Genomic DNA, 19,367 nt, shown 5'->3' on the forward strand with positions numbered 1-19,367 from the left:
ATAAGCGGATCAGAGCACAGGGTAGGTAGGGTGCAGTGGATTAGCCACTAAATAATTCTGAAACCTGTTCTAAATTTTTCTCTTTTGGGGTAAATTCTTCTGCCGGACAGGTCGAAGACTGTGCTTTAAAAATGTCATTAGAAGGTAACAGCTTTTTAAATATTCTTTTGCCTCTTGCTTCCAGGTGACTTCTTTTTGGCTAAAAACCAGTAGTATAAACCTTACAAGATGGAATAACAGTCTTCTGATCGAGGTGAGATGAGGCACGGAATGAACTTACACTGAGAGTCTGTATGTCTTGGTCCCCTCCCTGAACCGTCCACATCTCTGACCTAACAGAGGTGACAGTAGTTCATTTCCTCTGGAAGAAGCCAGTGATGGACACTTGTCTATTGGCTTTGCCCAGATCAGCAGTCCCTTTCTTGGGGCCCTTTCATTCCTCTTTGGGTTCTTTTTTGGCTGTCGTTGCTGGAGGTCTGTGTATGGAAGATGTCTTCATCTTAAGTTCTTCACTATCTGTGCAGGATTCACTCTCGTAGACCTTTTCAGTCACCATGCAGTCTTCGTCATCCACAAAGGTTTTAGATTTCAGCACTCGTTTCCGTTTTCATTTGTTTTCTCCACTTAAGATCTTGACAGAAGGAGGCTCTGGTTCAGCGTTTGGCCCTGGTTCAGGAGGTGGAGACGCAGGAGGAGGTGGGGATGGTGACTCAGCTTCACAGGCACCAGGACAATCTGGTGTGACTTCATCTTCACTGCTATCAGACTCAGGAAGTTTGAGTTTTCTCCTCTTTTTCTTCATGTTTACAGTTTCTTTTGTCTCATCATCAGACAGCTCCACTTGCTTCCCCATTTTTTTCTCCTGCTGCTGCATCCTAACAGGCTCTGCTTTTTTGCTGGGTTTCTTCAGGCCTGCAGGGGCTGCCAGCTTTGGTTCAGTGACAGACAAGTGGAGGTTGTTCCACAGTTTTTTCTTCTTTCATTGCTGATTCTGAACCTAAATTAACTTTAAGTTTATTCATAGTAGCTTTTCCAAAAAAATTGCTCATCATACTCTCTTTCCCTAGTATCTTGTTACCTGCTGAAGATGCATTTGTTACCTCTTTAGCTTCTGTTTTGGTTTCTTTGTTGGCATCTTGGGTTTTAGAAGCAGCTTTAGAGGCAAACATTCCCATAATTCCTTTAGGTTGGTGGGAAATCTGTTTGGAACTAGGTGGGCTGAAACCATTGGTGGTCAACTCATTACTGGCTTGTGTCTCACTTGTTACCTAAAGATTCAACTGCTCAAATTGTTCAGAAGATGAATTTTCAGCAGAAGCTCGAGTGACTGCAGCTGCACACTGTATGGCACTAAACTTGCTGCTGTTCTGCAAGTTGCTTTTAAGGATGTCGTAGTCAGTGTTGAACAGAGGCCCACTGACCTTTAGCATGACTTTCTGGATGCTGTACACATGGACGCTGGCAGTCACAGCTAGCTTGGACTTCACTGCTTTCAATTTATGTTCTCTCACTACTGCAACCTTCTGGCACAAATGTCCATTCTGAACAAGACTGCCAGACACTAAGTAGGTAACATGCAGTTGGGCTCCTGAATTTTCCTTTCACTTCCTTTCAACATAATCATACAGCATCTATTTGGCCTTGTTAACATGAACTCCTAGTGTATAGCTCAGCCATTTGTATGTTACAATCTTGTTTTGGTCCATGATGAACTCGTCTATATTTTCCAGATAAAATTGGTCCGCCATGGTGCTGTGGTGCTGGACTCCGCAGCCTCTGAGCTCCCCATGCCGCCACTACCGCAGCTCCCGCCGGCGGGAAACCCAAAACAGTTTTTTACCTTGTTGTTTTTGATGCCTTTTAGTGCTTCTGGCTGTTTTTTTTTTGTTGTTGTTTGTTTGTTTGTTTTTTTCACTTCTTCCACATCGGCAAAGTGTTTCCCTTTGAGGGCTTTTTTTCTTCTGGGAAACAAAAAAAGTTAATAAGGGCAAGATCAGGTGAATGAGTTGGCGCATGGGGGGGTCATGCCGTTTTTGGTCAAAAACTGAACACTCAGCACAGTGTGGGCAGGTGTGCTTGTAAATTACCCATCATGAAATGGGCAGATGCATTGAGTCTTCAAAAAAGCTCTCTGAAGTTCAATATAGCCTCTCACAACAACACCAGATGATACACTGATACAGATGGGTTCCTATACCACTCATCTAGTGGAGGAAGCCTGTACTATAAGGGGGCCCACTTTCCAGAAAATAATTCTGGGTTTTGGGGGGGTCCCTCCTCACACATTGAAAAAATCTTAAAAACAGTCATTGCTGTTCATTACCTATAAAGAGACAACGATTCAAATGGCTATGAATTTTTTTCATCAGAAACCAGGTAGCCCAGAAAGAAGTAAGTTTCCAAGTGCTAAAAGAAAAGAACTCTCAGCTAAAAACAGTGTATCTGATAAAAAATATTCTTCTGAAGTAAAGGTGAATGAAAATAATCTTAGATTAAGAAAACTAAGAGTATTTATTGCCAGGAGACTTGATACAAAGGATTGCCAAAGGAAGTTTTTCAGACAGAAGAGAAATAATGTCATAAGAATACTTGGAATACTATTACTTAAGGAAGAGCAGAAGGAATTATAAATACCTGGGTACATACAAAATTATTATTTTCCTCTAGAGTTCTTTAAAATATATTTGATATTTGAAAGCAATATTTTTAACAATGATGAATATTTTAATATATGCCAATGTTATATTTAAGATTACTAGAATATAAAAGGGAGAGGTAACAAGAATTTATGTTTGTAAGATTTCTAGATTTTCCATTGAAGATGTAAACTTATTCTAAGCATGATGTGAAAAGTTATGTATATTGTACCTTTAGAACAACCATTAAAAAACTATGCAAAAATATAGTTTTAAAAATAAATTAAAATGGAATACTAAAAAATGTTCAGTAATCCAAAACAAGTCTGCAAAGAGAAAACAGAGGAATTAAAGAACAAACAGAAAATAAGAAAAAACTAATAAAGTTGTAGACCTAAGTTCAAACCTGTCAATTTTAATCATTTAAATATGTCAATTAAAAAACAGAGATCACCACAATGGATTAAAAAATAACTTGAATTAACTCTATTCTGTCTACAAAAGAAAAAAAACTAATTTAAAATATAATATTATATCATGAAAACATTACTTAAAAGAGAGCTGGAATAGCTATAGTTTATCAATGTAGACTTCAGAGAGAAGGAAAACCAGGGGTGAACAGGAACACTATGTAACAATAAAATGGTCAATTCACTTAGAAGACAAAATAATTTTAAATTAGTGTGCATCTGTTGACCTAAATAAAAGGCCTTTCAAAGTAATAGGCAATAGCAGTCATCTGAGATCAAAAAGAAGAGTTATTATGGAAGCACTGATTCAAGCAGAAGCTCAAATAATGTTCTGATTAGGAGACAAAGGCAGGGGATACTTATGAGAAAGAGAAGGGGAACAATCACATAAATAGAAGGAAAGTATTTCTGTTAGTGCAAAAAACATAACATAGTGACACTAATTTTAAACAATTTCTTAAATATTCAGTCCGTGGTTATCAGTCCAGTAGTCATAATATCTGCTTTCTTGTTTTCTTTGCAAACAGTGCTCTGGGACATAGTGATGCCTTAGGCCCAGTCCAAAGGTTATCTTGTCCTGCTTTTTTTTTTTTTTTTTTTTTGCTTTTGTTTTGTTTTGTTTTAAATTTTTATTGTTGATGCCATTACAAATGTCCCCATTTCCCTCCCTTTGCCCACCCCCCTTCCCTCTAGCCATCACCACTTTGTTGTCTGTGTCTATGGGTTATGCACATATGTTCTTTGGCTAATCCCTTCACCTTCTTTCATCCAGTATCCCCCCACCCTTCCCTCTGACAGCTGTCAGACTGTTCATTGTATTCATGCTTCTGTTTCTATTTTGTTCATTAGATTCCACATATGACTGAAATCATATGGTATTTGTCTTTCTCTGACAGGCTTATTTCACTTATCATAATAATCTCCAGGTCTATCCATGCCAATGCAAAAGGTAAAATGTACCACAGCTTTTTATCCACTCACCCATTGATGGGCACTAGGGCTGCTTCCAAATCTTGGATATTGTAAATAACACTACTATGCACATATGGGTGCAAGTATTCTTTTGAATCAGATTTTCAGAATTCTTAGGATAAATTCCCAGAAGTGGAATTGCTAGGTCAAAAGGCAGTTCCATTTTTAATGTTTTCAGGAATCTCCATACAGTTTTCCACAGTGGCTGCACCGGTCTGCATTCCCACCAAAAGTGCACTAAGGTTCCCTTTTTTTACATCCTTGCTGGTACTTGTTGTTTGTTGATTTATTGACAGTACTCATTCTGGCAAGTGTGTGATACATTCCAAAGATTTGAGATATAAGATATGTAAGGCATTTCTTCTGGATTAGCAGCTCTGGCTTCATTTTGTTGGTTTTATATTTTTATTTTTTTACACATCCAACAATGAAACTTCAAAACACATGAAGCAAAAACTGATAGAAGTAAAAGAAGAAATAGATCATTATGTCTCTCTGATAGTATAAAGAAAATCAATCAGCACATAAAAGACTTAACCAACACTATCAACCAACTTAATTCAACTGACATTTATAGAACACACCACCAGGACTAAGACTCAAGTATCCTTATAGGACAATAATTTTTGCCACTCAGTGATTTTGACTTCCAGGCATATCCATGCAAGGTTTCTCTCTCTTTTAGATTCACATACTACATTGACTAACTTATAATAAAAACCATACTTACCTCTAACACTATATATTCTATTGACATTCTTTGTCAACTAATATCTTGCTGGCTTTTAGTAATCCAAGTGGTTGGCTATTGGCACCAAAGTCTTCTTCTTATCATTAACTCCAATTTTAATTATTCACTTCAAGAAAATATACTGCATACCTAAAATTGTGATCCATTATTCCACCCATGCTCAGATATCAGACTGTTCACATGGCATTTGAAACTGAAAGTATCAGCATCAACATAAAATATCTAAGAAGTTCTAGTCAGCAGTGAAAATGAGAAAAATACAAATGTTTGAAAACCACAGAACTCATATCTTTTTAGTCAGTATTCTCTGAAGTACATTTCTCTTCCTTTGGGGCACCTTGGTGGTTAAGAGATGTAATTAGAAAAGAACTAGATCATTTGGGACACCTATTCCTACAACTGGCTGCTGATGGTTGAAGAAAAAACTTTTCCAGGTCTAGCTATAGTAAAATGAGCACAATTATGGTGATGCTGTGAAGCAATGGAAGTATATCAGGAAAGCTGGATTTAATTCTCATTCCTCCAGCCTTATGACCTAGGGCAAATCATTTAACCCTATGTGACTTCATTTCTTTAATTGTAAAATGAGAATAATATTTTGGTACTCAACTCCATGAAGGGGTGATGGGAATGACTGCATAAGCCAGGGTCCCAGAAAGAGACACAATCTAACTCAGGTGTTTCAAGAGACTATAACAAAGGAATTATTTGAAGCAGCACAGTTAGGATAAGACAACCAACAAGGGAGGAACTCATAGATTAACTTAGTGGGAAGCCTTTTCTGCTCCAGATTTGGAGGCGAAGAGGCAGAAAACAGTATTAGCAGAGACCAGTGAGAACAGGGGCTATGGTAGGAGCCATGTAGGAGGAACATCTAATATAGACCTGGGAAGTCAGCTGCTCCCTGTTGAATGAATTCTATTAGAAAAGCAGCATTATTTGTAGTTAGCATATTTAAAGTTTTTACTGCATAAGTAAGACAGCAACTCAACCTCTCAGGATATTGTCATATTGCTGGCAGTTTAACTGAGATTGCCTTAGGCTATTCCAGTCTATCAGACCAGCTCCTTCTGGGTGTTGAGGTGCAGTGATAACACCTATGAAGTCCAAGGGCATGCATGAGCCCACTGCCACATTTATTTTGCTGCAAAATGAATTCTTTGGTATGAAGTGAAATTGTATGGGTTATAATGTGTCTGGTCTAATGAAGAATAATAGCACAATTGCCCTCTTCCCATTCTGAGCTAAACAGTCCCACAGGCCCTGGAGACAGCACTGTTTGTCTTCAAGAAGACTGTTTGTGTCAAGTTCTAAAACCTTCTCAAGATCTTGACCTTGACCCCTCTCATCTTAGAGCTGAAATCCCACCCCAGAGACCAAAAGGGCACACCAGCTACCTCCTTCATGGACTTTCTCTCTCACTCATCTCTCCCAAGCTCCCAGGGCTTTATCAAAACAGCTAACTAATAAAATGAACTAATCCTTGCCTGAAAATCAAAGATTCTTTACTTACCAACAAAAGCAAGGAAATACCTGGAAGGTTGGTATGGTCTTGGAAGATCTATCGGCAGGTGGTTAGGATGTGGAATGGAATGCCGTAAGATTCTTCCCACCAGTAGCACCTGAACTCCAGCTACAAATGCCTGTCACACTTGGACATGGCAGCCCTACCCAAGCCATAAGTCACAATACTTATGCTGGTACCTGTTCAGAGCAGTGAGTTCTGCAAGCAGCATTTCTGTTCTCCATCAATGATGCTGAGAGAAACAGCAAAGACAGAAAAGTCAATGGCTCAAATCTGATCTTTTTTTCTCCCCTGTTGTTCCTTTTCTGAGGCTGTTGCTGTGGGAATGTTGTAAATAGCACAGACTCAGGAGGCCTTCCTCATAATACCTCCAAGTGTTTCTTAATTATAATCTCTTCTTGTACACTGGGTTTGCTCAGTGGTCATCTCAAACTTCAGATCTTAAACATCTTGGGTTAGATATTCCTTGGTGAGCTGATCATATCTTTTGAATGTGGTGGAAAGAATTAATACTGTTAGATGAATCCATTATTTTTTTAATTGTTATTGTTCTATTGCAGTTGTCCCAATTTTCCACAATTGCTCTCCCCTACCTCGCCCAAGCCCTCTCCTACAGTCAAGACCCACCCAGTTGTCCATGTCCATGGGTCATTTATACCTGTTCCTTGACTAGACCCTTCTCCTTCCTGCCCCTCTTCTCCAGCTCCTCCCTCCACTCTGGTTGCTGTCTATTTGTTCCTTGTTTCCATGTCTCTGGTTCTATTTTGCTCATTTTTTTTTTTTTTTGTTCATTAGATTCCTGTTATTACGTGAGATCATATGGTATTTGTCTTGTGCTGCCTGCCTTATTTCACTTAGCATAATAGTTCTATCCATGCTGTCATGAAAGGTAGAAGTTCCTCCTTTCTGCTGCATAGTATTCTTTTGTGTAAATGTATCACAGTTTTCAATCCACTCATTTATTAATGGGCACTTAGGCTATTTCCAGCACTTGAATATGGTAAATAGCAATGTTATGAACATAAGGGTGCATAGGTTCTTTTGAATTGGTTTTGCAGGATTATTTGGGTATAATCTCAGCAGTGGAATCACTGGATCAAGGGGAAGTTCCATTTTTAGTGTTTGGAGGAAATTCCATACTGTTTCAACAGTAGATGTACCAGTCTGCATTCCCACCAATAATGCATTAGGGTTCCCTTTACTCTGCATTCTCACCAACACTTGTTTGTTGATTTGTTAAATGTGGCCATTCTGACAGCTGTAAGGTGGTATCTCATTGTGGTTCTTATTTGCATCTCCCTGATGGCTAGTAGAGGTTGAGCATTCTTTCATATGGCTATGGGCCCACTGTATGTCCTCCTTGGAGAAGTGTCTGTTCATGTCCTTTGCCCATTTTTTAATTGGATTGTTTGTCTTCCTGGTGTTGAGTCATATGAGTTCTTTATATATTTTGGAGATCAAACCCTTGTCCAAGTTGTCATTGACAAATATGTTTCCCTTACGGTTAGTTCCCTTTTCATTTTGCTGATGTTTTCTTTAGCTGTGCAGAAGCTTTTTAATTTAATATAGTCCTATTTATTTTTTCATTTATTTTCTTTGCCCTAGAGGACATATCAGCAGAAATATTGCTCTATGGGATATCTGAAATGTTACTGCCTGTTTTCCTCTAGGATGTTTATGGTGTCATGGCTTATGCTTAAGTCTTTTATCCATCTTGAGTTTATTCTGGTGTACAATGTAAGTTGGTGGTCTAGTTTCATTTTTTTTGCATGTCTCATTCCAGTTCTCCCAACACCATTTGTTGAAGAGATTTTTTTTCCATTTTATGCTCCTGCTTCCTTTGTCAAAGATTAATTGACCATAGAGAGATGGGTTTATTTATGGGCTCTTGATTCTGATCTATTGATCTATGTGTCTGTTCTTATGCAAGTACCATACTGTTTTGATTACAGTGGTCTTGTAGAATAGTTTGATATCAGGTATTGTGATTCCTCCTACTTTGTTCTTCTTTCTCAAGATTGCTGAGGCTCTTCAGTGTCGCTTTTGGTTCCATATACATTTTTGAAATGTTTCTTCTGAATCTGTGAAATATGTCATTAGTATTTTAATACGGATTGTGTTGAATCTACAGATTGCTTTGGATATTATGGACATTTTAATGATGTCAATTCTTCCAATCCATGAACATGGTATATACTTTCATTTATTTGTATCTTCCTTAATTTCTTTCTTCACCTTTATGCAATTTTCCAAGGATAGGTCTTTTACCTCCTTGGTTAAGTTTATTCCCAGGTACTTTTTCTTCTTGTTGCTGTAGTAAATGGGAATTTTTCCCCTACTTTCTGTTTCTGATATTTCAATGTTTGTGTACAAAAATGCCTTTGATTTTTGAATATTAACTTTGTATCCCGCTATTTTGCCAAATTCATTTATTAGGTCAAGTATTTTTTTGGTGGAATCTACAGGATTTTCTATGTACACTATCACGTGATCTGCAACTAATGACAGTTTTACTTCTTCCTTTCCAATTTGAATGCCTTGTTATTTATTTCTCTTGTCTGATCACTGTGGCTAGAACTTTCAAAACTATGTTGAATAAAAGTAGTGAAAGCAGACACCCTTGTCTTATTTCTGAACTTAGGGGAAAAGCTTTTTGTTTTCCCATTGACTATGATGTTGGCTGTAAGTTTCTAGTATACAGCCTTTATTATGTTGACATATGCTCCCTTTATCCCCACTTTGCTGATCATTTTTATCATAAATGGGTGCTGTATTTTATCAAATGCTTCTTCAGCATCTATTGATATGATCATGTGATTTTGTCTTTCATTTTGTTTATGTGGTGTATTATGTTTATTGATTTGTGACAGTTATACCATTTTTGTACCTCTGTGATGAATCCCACCTGATCGTGGTGTATGATCTTTTTAATATATTGCTGAATGTTTGTGAATATTTTGTTGACGATTTTAGCATCTATGTTCATCAGAGATACTGGTCTGTAGTTTTCTTTCCTTGTTGTATCTTTACTTGGTTTTTGAATTTTTTGGAATTGTTTGAGAAGGATAGGAGGTAGCTCCCCTTTAAAGGTTTGGTAAAATTCACCTGTAAAGCCATCCAGTCCTGGATTTTGTGTGCTGAGAGTTTTTTTATTACTGCTTCAATTTTGCTAGTTGTTATAAGTCTAATCAGGCTTTTTGCCTCTTCTTTATTCAGTTTACAAGATTATATGTTCCTAGAGATTTGTTTATTTCATCCAGGTGGTCCAGTTCCTTGGCATATAATCATTCATAGCAATTTCTTACAATCTTTTGTTTTTCTGTGGAATCAGTTGTGATTTCTCCTTTCATTTCTAATATTATTTATTTGGGTCCTCTCTCTTTTTTTCTTCATGAGTCTGGTTAAAGATTTGTCAATTATATTGAACTTTTCAAAGAAACAGCTTTTGGATTCAATGACCCTTCAAATTGTTCTTTCAGTCTCTATGTCATTTATTTCTGCTCTAATCTTGATTACATCCTCCCTGCTACTCACTCTGGGCTTTGTTTGTTGTTGATCTCCTTGTTCTTATAGATGTAGGGTTAGGTTATTTATTTGAGATTTTTCTATCTTTTTTAGGTAAGCATATATTACTATGGGCACTGCTTTTGCTGTGTCCATAGGTTTTGGGCTATTGTGTGTTCATTTTCATTTGTTTCAAGAAACTTTTTGATTTCTTCCTTGATATCATTGCTAACCCATTTATTATTTAATAGCATGTTATTTAGTCTCCATGAATTTGAATGTTTTTGAGCTATTTCCTTGAGGTTGGTTTCTATTTTCAAGCTATTGTGATTGAGAAGATCCTTGATGTGATTTCAATTTTTTTAACTTGTTGAGGCTTGTTGTGTCCTACTACGTGGTCTATCTTTGAATGTGTTCCATGTGTATTTTTAAAAGAATGTATATATTGCTTCTTTGGAGTGAAAGGTCTGTGTATATCAATTAAGTCCATTTTGTCTATAGTGTAGTTAAATGCTACAATATCCTTGTTGGTTCTCTGCTTGGAAGATCTATCCATTGTTGACAATGGGGTGTTAAAATCCCCTACTATGAGAGTGTTGCTCTTGATATCTTTCTTGAAGTCCTCCAAGATATTCCTTACATATTTGGGTGCTCCTATGTTGGGTGTATATGTTTATAAGGGTTATATTTTTTTATGTATTATTCCTTTAAGTATTATGTATTGTCCTTCTTTGCTTCTTTCATGGCCTTTATTTTTAAGTCAATTTTATCTGATATAAGTATTGCCATCCAGCTTTTCTTTTCATGTCCATTTTCTTGGAATATTTTTTTTCTATCCCTTCACTTTTAGCCTATATAACCTTTTTTCTAAGGCATGTCTCTTGTAGATAGCATATATGTGGGTCATATTTTCTTATCTATTCAGTTACCCTATGTCTTTTGTTTGAAGCATTTAATCCATTTTCATTTAAGGTTATTATTGATACATATTTATTCATTGCCATCTTTTTCCTTTTTACCTGTGTTCCTCTCTTTCTTTCTCTGCTTTTTTTCATCTTTCTAAAGCTGTTCCTTTAGCATCTCTTACAATGCTGATTTGGTGGAGATGTATTCTTTTAGCCTTTTTTTTTGTCTGGGAAATTCCTTATTTTGTTTTCCATTTTTAATTAGGGCCTTGTTTGGTAGAGTAGTCTAACTTGCAGGCCTTTGCTTTCATTACTCCAAATGCTCTTTTTGTTCCTTTCTGTCTTGTAACCTTATCAGAGCCCCCTTGTATGTCATTATCTGTTTCTCCCTAGTTGCCTTTAAGATTTTCTGTCTTTAAATTTTGCCATTTTAATTATAATGTATCTTAGAATGAAACACTTTGCATTCATCTTGATAGGGACCTACAGTGCTTCCTGGATTTGCATGACATTTTCTCTCATCAAGTTAGGGAACTATTCTATCATTACTTTTTTTTTTAAGTATATTTTATTGATTATGTTGTTACAGTAGTCCCATTTTTTCCCCTTTTCTCCCCTATACCCAGTAACCCCCATCACTTCAGCAATCCCACCTGCCTCAGTTTGTATCCATGGGTCGTGCATATAAGTTCTTTGGCTTCACCATTTCCTATATTATTCTTAACTTCCCCCTATTTTGTACCAACCAATTATGCTTCTTAATCTTTGCAATATTTCCTCATTTATCCCCCGTCTACCTCCCAGCTGATAACCCTCCAAATGATCCCCATACCTATGATTCTTTTCTATTCTGGTTTGCTTACTTGGATTTTGTTTTTATTTTTTAGATTCAGTTGTTGATAGTTGGGAGTTGGTTGTCATTTTAATGTTCATAATTTTGATCTTTTTTTTCTTAAGTAAGTCTCTTTGACATTTCATATAATAATGGCTTGGTGATGATGAACTCCTTTCGCTTTACCTTGTCTGGGAAGCACTTCATCTGCCCTTCCATTCTAAATAATAGCTTTGCTGCATAGAGTAATCTTAATTGTGGGTCCTTGCTTTTCATCACATTGAATACTGCTTGCCAGTCCCTTCTTGTCTGCAAAGTTTCTTTTGAGAAATCAGCTGATAGTCTTATAGGCACCCCTTTGTAGGTAACTCTCTGCTTTTCTCTTGTTGCTCTTAAAACTCTCTCTTTATCTTTCATGTTTGGCATTTTAATTGTGATGTGTCTTGGTGTGGTCCTCCTTGGGTCTAGCTTGTTTGGGACTCTCTGTGATTCTTGGACTTGTATGTTTATTTCCTTCACCAAATTTGGGAAGTTTTCCTTCATTGTTTTTTCACATAAACTTTCAATTTCTTGCTCTTCCTTTTCTCCTTCTGACACCCCTATGATTCGGATGTTGGCATATTTAAAGTTGTCCCAGAGGTTCCTATGTCTCTCCTCATTTTTTCTTTTTTCAATTCTTGTTTTCTCCTTCTGTACTGGTTGACTCTTTATTTCTTCCTTATGTTCCAAATCATTGATTTGAACCCTGATTTCCTTCCCTTCACAATCAGTTTTGTGTTTATTTTTTCTTTGTTTCATTTAGCATAACCTTCACTTCTTCACTTATAAGTTTGCCATATTTAAGCATATTTGTCAAGCCTGTGAGCATCTATATGACCGATGTTTTGAACTCTGCATTTGTTAGGTTGGCTATCTCCTCATCACTTAGTTCTCCCACTGGAACCTTGATCCATTCTCTCTCTTCGGCCACACTTCTCTGTATCCTCATCTTGACAGTTTCCTGTGTTTGCTTGCCTCTGTGTCTTAGGTAGAGCTGTCTCACCTCTTACGTTGTAAGGGTTGGAGCCTTAGGTATTTGTCAGTACAGGGCGACCCGTTTCACCAACTTGTGGCACTGTATGTGGGGGAGGGGTCTGAGAGGAAACAATGCCACCTGATCAGCACTTGCCCCTTTTCCAGGCACTTCTCCCACTTCTGTATGGGACTGGCACCTCTCTAGCTCTTGCTCTGGCTGTTTTCCCAGAGTGGGTGGGTCTGCAGATGTTTTAGGACTGTGGGGGGCCCTTTGAACAAGCAGACTCTTCTGAGAGACCAGCAGTTTCTTCCCCCACCCCAACCCCCACTGGTTTGGTCAGTCAGAAGCAATGAGGTTTTATTGTCTCCAGCACTGGGTCCATGAGCTCTGCAGTCTTGTCTGGTGCTGGGAATGCTCCCCAGGTGTCCTTCCCTAGTTTTTAAAATGTGAGGTTGCACTTTCCACCGGCCCAGCATTGCCGCCGCTGCTGCTTCTGCTGTTGCTGCCACCACCACTGCTGCTGCCACCATCACATTGCGTCTTCTCTGCCCCAGCTCCACCGCTCCTATCTGTCTGGATGAGTATTTCTTCTTTATTTCTTTGTTTGTTGGACTTCCATTCAGCTCTATTTTCTGGAACTTCTGGTTGCCTCCAGTTTTGAGGTAGTTGTATTCCCTCTTAATTGTGTCTGTATAGGCCTCCATTTTGGCTGGAAGTCTTTTATCATTACTTTTTAAAATAGGTTTTCTATCTCTTAGTCCTCTTCTTCTCCTCTAGTATACCTATGATATGGATAATATTATGTTTTATGTTGTCCTGCAGCTCTCTTAAACCCTCTCTTTTCTTTTTGAGTCTTTGTTTTGTTGCTCTGTCTGTGAATTTTTCTACCTCTCTTCCAGCTCTCTGATTCAATCCTTGCTTCATCTAGCCTGTTTTTAATTCCTTCTACTGTTCTCTTCATTTCAGATATTGTATTCTTCATTTCCTCCTGGCTGTTATTGATAGTTTCTATGTTCTTTTTCAAGCTGGTGTAGTTTTCAGTAAGTTCCTTGTATACTCCCTGGAGTTCTTTATAGTTCTCACTGGGCTCATTGAGCTTCCTTATAACCATTATTTTGAATTCAATATCTAATAGTTTGCTTGCCTCTGTTTCATTTAGCACTTTTTTAAGGGATTTCTCTTCGTTTTCAACTGGGTGTTGTGTCTTTGTCTCCATATTTTAGGTGACTCTTCTTGTTTGTTTCTGCTTTTTAGTTCTGCTTTCACTCCCTGTCTTCCTGGTGTAAACTTTTGTGGTAGAAGACCTGTGCGATTCAGTGGTGTAGTCTCCCTGTTCTGCTGAACTTGATGCTCTTGAGATGCCATTTATGCCATATATGTGGGCTTTCTGGTTGTAATTGGGTTTTTGTTGTTGTTGGGTTGTTCTTTGGTGGGTCCTTCCCTCTGGCTGGCTGGCTGACTAAGGGTCTCTCCACCCACAACATTTTGTATGTTTTTGTACAGGTGCTGCTGGAACAAAACCAAACAACCCAGGAAACCCATGCCCTCAAAAATATCCCCCATCCACAATCACACTATCAAAAGCAAATGAGACAGTATTAATAAAAATGTAAAAAGATTAAGACTATTATAAGAAAGAAAAGATGAATATGAGATGACTAACTGAAATAAAAATTATTTTGAGACAGTAGAGGGTGGAACAATAATAAGACTAGGAAACAGAGACAAGGCAAATAAAGATAAAAAGTAAAATTCTACATTGTAAATTAAAAAAGGAGAGAAGAAGGCAGAATGGAGGAAGAGTAGGGAAACATATAGTATTAGGTTTAAACAGAAATTTAAAATATATATAGTTATAGAGAGAAAAAAAGGAACAAAATAGTAGAAAAAGATCCACCACAGCACTATCAACAACAAATGAGCAAAGATGAATTTAGGTGGAATGGGAATAAGAGGGAAGAAGAAAGAAAGAAAGAAAAGAAAGAAAAAAAGAAAGAGCTTAAGAGATGTCTAAGGGAAAGAGAAGTGATTTTGAGATGATAGAGGGAGAAGAAATACCAAAAGAGAGGAATGAAAACCAGGTTAATACAAGGAAACATTAAAGTTTAAAATGAAAATAGGGCAGGGGGAAGGCAAAATGGAGTAAGAGAGGAAAATGGTAAAATTTGGGATTTGAAATACAAAAATAGTGGAGATCTGAAAATAAAATTGAAGCAATGCAATGACTACTATATCCACATTCAATGAGCAAAGATTGATAAAGGTGGAGAGAGAATAAGGGTATTTTAAGAATTGCAAAAGATTCTGAGATGACTAATGATAAGAAAAATGGTTTTGAGGTGCTGCAGCAGAGAAAAATGGTAAGAGTGTGGAATGGAAACAAGTTTAACAGGAGAGAAAATAAAATTATAAATAAAAATAAGAAGAGGAAAGAAGGTAAAACGGAGTAAGAGAAATGAGGAGCCAAGTATGAGATTTAAAATAAACTAATATAAAAACTACTGACCTAACATGCACAAACTTGAAGAACAAGAAATGAATATTAAAAAGCTATGCAGAAGAGAAAATAATGCAAATCATGAAGAAGACCACAGTAGAATTAGTCTCCGTAGTATCTCTTTCTGAATCTGCTCCTGGTGACTTCAGGTGGTGCCCCAGTCTGGCCCTAGACAGGCTGTTCAAGACTACCAATGATTCACAGTCTGGCTGTCTCCTCCAGCTATTAATCTAGGCAGTCTGTAATCAGCAGTCAGGCTTAAGAACCATAGTGTGAGGCAGAGTAATTCCTGTGGGTGTGGCTATTGCTTCCCCTCAGGCTGATTCCACTTGGACAGGAGTGCTCTGCCTGAGCAATAAGGCTCCTGCAGTATGGGGAATGACTCAGCAAAGGGATCCTGGTGGCTGCTCCCTCAGTTCTCTAGACTCTCCCTAGACTCTCTTCAAGCATCACTGTAACAGAACCCCTGGGCTGCTCCGATTGAAACAGAGCCCACAGGCTGTTTAGTTAGGGGTCCGATTGCCCACCGCCAGAATCATAACTCTGAATACCAGAGTTTAGTGAAAAGAAAAAGAATTGTTTATTTGCACATAGTTCTGCCTTCCCGCTCCCAGACCTGGTCAGTCTTAGGAAAGTCAGAAACACCATTTTCCTACTTCCTAGGCACAGTTCACCTTTACCAGCAGCTGCCAATCACTCAATTCTGATTGGGGAGGTCCTTTTTGTGCTGTTGTGCCCTCCAGCTCTCAATGCAGAACCGCCTGGATTCTCAGCCTCCTTGTAAACTGCCTTCTTCCTGAAAACTGCATGGATCTCCACTCCTTCTCAAAATCGCATGGCAAGAGCCTCTTAAAGCAGCCTGGAGACCCCCTCCTCCAAGCCATATGGAGGGAGCGCACCGGCTAACATGTCCACAGCTGCTTATATATCCCTGACTGCATCCTCTGCCGCAGTGGGTGTTGCAAACAGTTCTGACCATTCACAGAACCCTACGCAGGCTCTGTAGGCTCCTTCCATACCATCCCACAGCCCAAGACCCCTCCCATCCTCCTGAGCCTTGGAAGTTTTAATGCGGACCTTTGTGCAACAAAGTTTCCAGCCACTAGCCCCAGGCATGCAAGGCATACTGAAAGCTGCTTCCTTTTTCCTATCTCCCAGCCGCAAACTCTGGGGTTTGTTTTTTGACTCCCCTGTTTCTGTAACATCACTAGTCCATTCTGCCCCAGCCCAGGGTAAGTTGTTGCAAATGAAATTTTATGTGTTGGCCCTTTAAGAGGCTCTCTGTGTCTCCAGCCATCTCCTTGGCAGACAGAAACCTCACTGCTTTTCACAGCTGGATGTTATCTGGGTTCGTTTCCATCTCAGGTGCTATAGGCTGGGGAGCCCAGCTTGTGTTGTAGACCCCACACTTCTCAGGTGGAACCCCCACCCCTACCCAGCCACTGAAATTTCCCTTTGGCACTTTAGCTGATGCCCATAGGAGCTCAGACAGCCCTTTCATGTCTCCTTCACACTCTGTACCAGTCACATTGTGGTAAAGTGGTTCCTTCTGTCCATGGTTATAAGGCTTCTCTCCAGCTATTGTTGCTTGTTCCAGATGCTTTCCCTACAATTTAGTTGCAATTCCAGATTGGTCCTGAAAGGAAGTTAGTGTAGCTTCTGCTGACTCTTCCACCATCTTGGATCTCTGAATCTTCATTATTTAAAAAAGATAATAAGTTATGTCTGAAGCCTAAGAACAGATGAGTCTTTTTTTTCCCCAGGGATTGAAGAATAATTGTGTATATGTGAAACATCATGCAGGTCAGATCTCCCTGATTCTTTGTTTTGGTGTCTTGTTATATGCCCTGAATTTTAGAACTACTGCTCTGAAAGAGTTCTGAAAAATTTTGCCTCCAAGGTCTACCTTCACACAAAATTCAACATGGTTAAAACCTAACTCGTTTTCCTCTCCATTTCTCTTATTGGTTTTTTTTTTTTTCCTTATGCATGGCAACAAGGCTTAAAACATTGGAGAAAATGCTTGATATTTTTCTCCCCTTTCCTCTCCTTTTCCTCCACTGGGGTAGTTATTCCTTGTGTCTTTTTATAGTCCTTCCATTTTCCACCTCCCACTACCACCACCACATTCAGATCTTCCAATAGTTTCCTGTGAGGTCTCCCTGCCTTTTCTCCTACCCATTCCCTAATTACTTCCTATATAGAGCCTGATATATCCACCTAAAATATCATACATTACATACACATATACATATATGTAATGCTATCCATTCAATACCATCTGATGCCGATGTTTATACTAAATTCATTCTTCCTGAAGAATTGCCCCTTTCTTGTACTTGTCTAAACTGTACTTTTCTTTCAAGTCCTTCCTTCATGAAGCCTTTTCTGGTTGTCCTAAACTTCAGTGACTAAGTACTCTTGTCTGAACTTCTGGAGCATGCATTGCCTATATCATTCATTCAGCACACATAAAAAATACCACTTTGCCTTATCTATGCACAAATGCTCACTTCCTTTCCAGCAGTACCTGGCAATGGTTGGGCATTAAGTTATTAAGGGCTTTTAACGTGATAATGTTCAATATAGAGATTCAAGAGACATCCAAGCCTATGTAAACAACAAATAAATAAGTAGATTACTGTTCCAAACCCCTGAGATTGAACTCGGATTTTTATATAAATATTTTTTGAGCAACTACTCTAGGCTAAGCATTGTACTACATGCTGGAGGCAGAAGAATGAACAGGATAAAAATTATTTTGCTTTCAAAACACATTTAGGTAGGGGGACAAACAATTAAACATACAATTATAATATTTGGAGTACATACCACAATAGATGCATGTAGGACACTATCAGAACACACCAGAGGAACATGGAATGCTGACCTGGGAGGCCAGGGAGGTCATTCCAGAGAAAGGTATCCAAAAGCTGGACCATGGACCATGAGTAGGAGATGCCCAAGCAAAAGTGTGTGAGTTGGTGCAAGGACTGGGTGGGGGATGGAGGACAGAAGAATTCTTTAGGCAGAAGGAACAACACATGCAAAGTCCTAAGACAAACAAAACTTGATTCACTGAAAATATGAAAGGAGTTTAATTTGGCTAGAACTCAGAGTGTAAGGCGTGGGCTATCAAGAGATGAGGTTGGAGGGGAAATCAGAACTTAATGATAAATAAAGACTTGTAAGAGCAGTGAGCAAAATATGGAAGGTGGGATGACTCAACCAGGTTTGCATGACCTGCTCTAACAGTGGTGGTAGAGATGGATAAATCTCAAGGATGCTTAAGGAGTAGCACTGTGAGGACTAAATGTTTCGGTGTGGGAAGTGAGGGAGAGGAAGTTAAATGGGTGTTAGTAATTCCTTTAAAAGGAAATCAAGGGTGCAGGGAGGCTAGTATAGAGGGGAAGATAATGAGTTCAGTGTCAGTGATGTTTCAGTTGGCATTCTCCACTTGGGCATACCCAGTGAAGATGTCCAGGAAGTTATGTATGTTGGCCTGAACTTCAGGACAGAAATCTTCACCAGAAATATAACTTGAGGACTTCTCAAAGTACCTGGGATGAGGAAGCCATGTAGGTCCAAAATGACAATGTGTGTGCACAATAAGAAAATAAATGAGCTAAAACTCAAAAAACAAAAATGTTTAAAATATGAGCAAGAGGATCTCACAAAAATAAAACTGAGAAGTGACCATGGAGAAAAATCTAGGAGAATATAGTGTTACTGAAATAAGTAAATGACATTTCGTGTAGCATCAATAAATCCAGACCTGGTTTTTAAACTTTTATTTTTAATTCTTTAATCTGTGAATAATATCACACAACAGTTCTCAAACTTTTTGGATGTACATATTGAGGACTAAGAAAAGCTGATTATGTGGCTATATCTATTAAAACTTACACAAAAATTAAAATGAAAAAATTTAAATATGTGTATTTATTTAAAAATAAACCTATTAGTAGTTAATTTATGTATTTATGAAAATAACTATTTTAAAACAAAAAGTTAGTGAGAGGGTGGTATTATTTTACATTTTTGCGAATCTCCTTAAGGGCTGGCTTTTTTGAAAACAGCTGAATTGTTATATCTGGTTCTTCCTCCCATCTGTTTTGCTGTTATGATTTGTGAAAAATTCCACTGAAATATCAGAGAACAAGAGTGAAAAAAAGTATATATCACCTTAAATGATTATGAAAATAGTTTGATCATGTGGACCCCCTGAAAGGGAGCTCTGTGGACCTGGTACTACAGTTT

General features: G+C 38.2%; 1 pseudogene; it reads right to left on the reverse strand.

The window, feature by feature from the left end:
- Positions 1 to 352: 352 nt before the first annotated feature.
- On the reverse strand, positions 353 to 1,748 carry LOC150019311 (DNA polymerase delta subunit 3-like; annotated as a pseudogene).
- Between the last annotated feature and the right edge of the window lie 17,619 nt (positions 1,749 to 19,367).

Source organism: Furipterus horrens, unplaced genomic scaffold (assembly GCF_987537825.1).
Source record: "Furipterus horrens unplaced genomic scaffold, mFurHor1.1.pri manual_scaffold_2, whole genome shotgun sequence".
NCBI lineage: Eukaryota > Metazoa > Chordata > Mammalia > Chiroptera > Furipteridae > Furipterus > Furipterus horrens.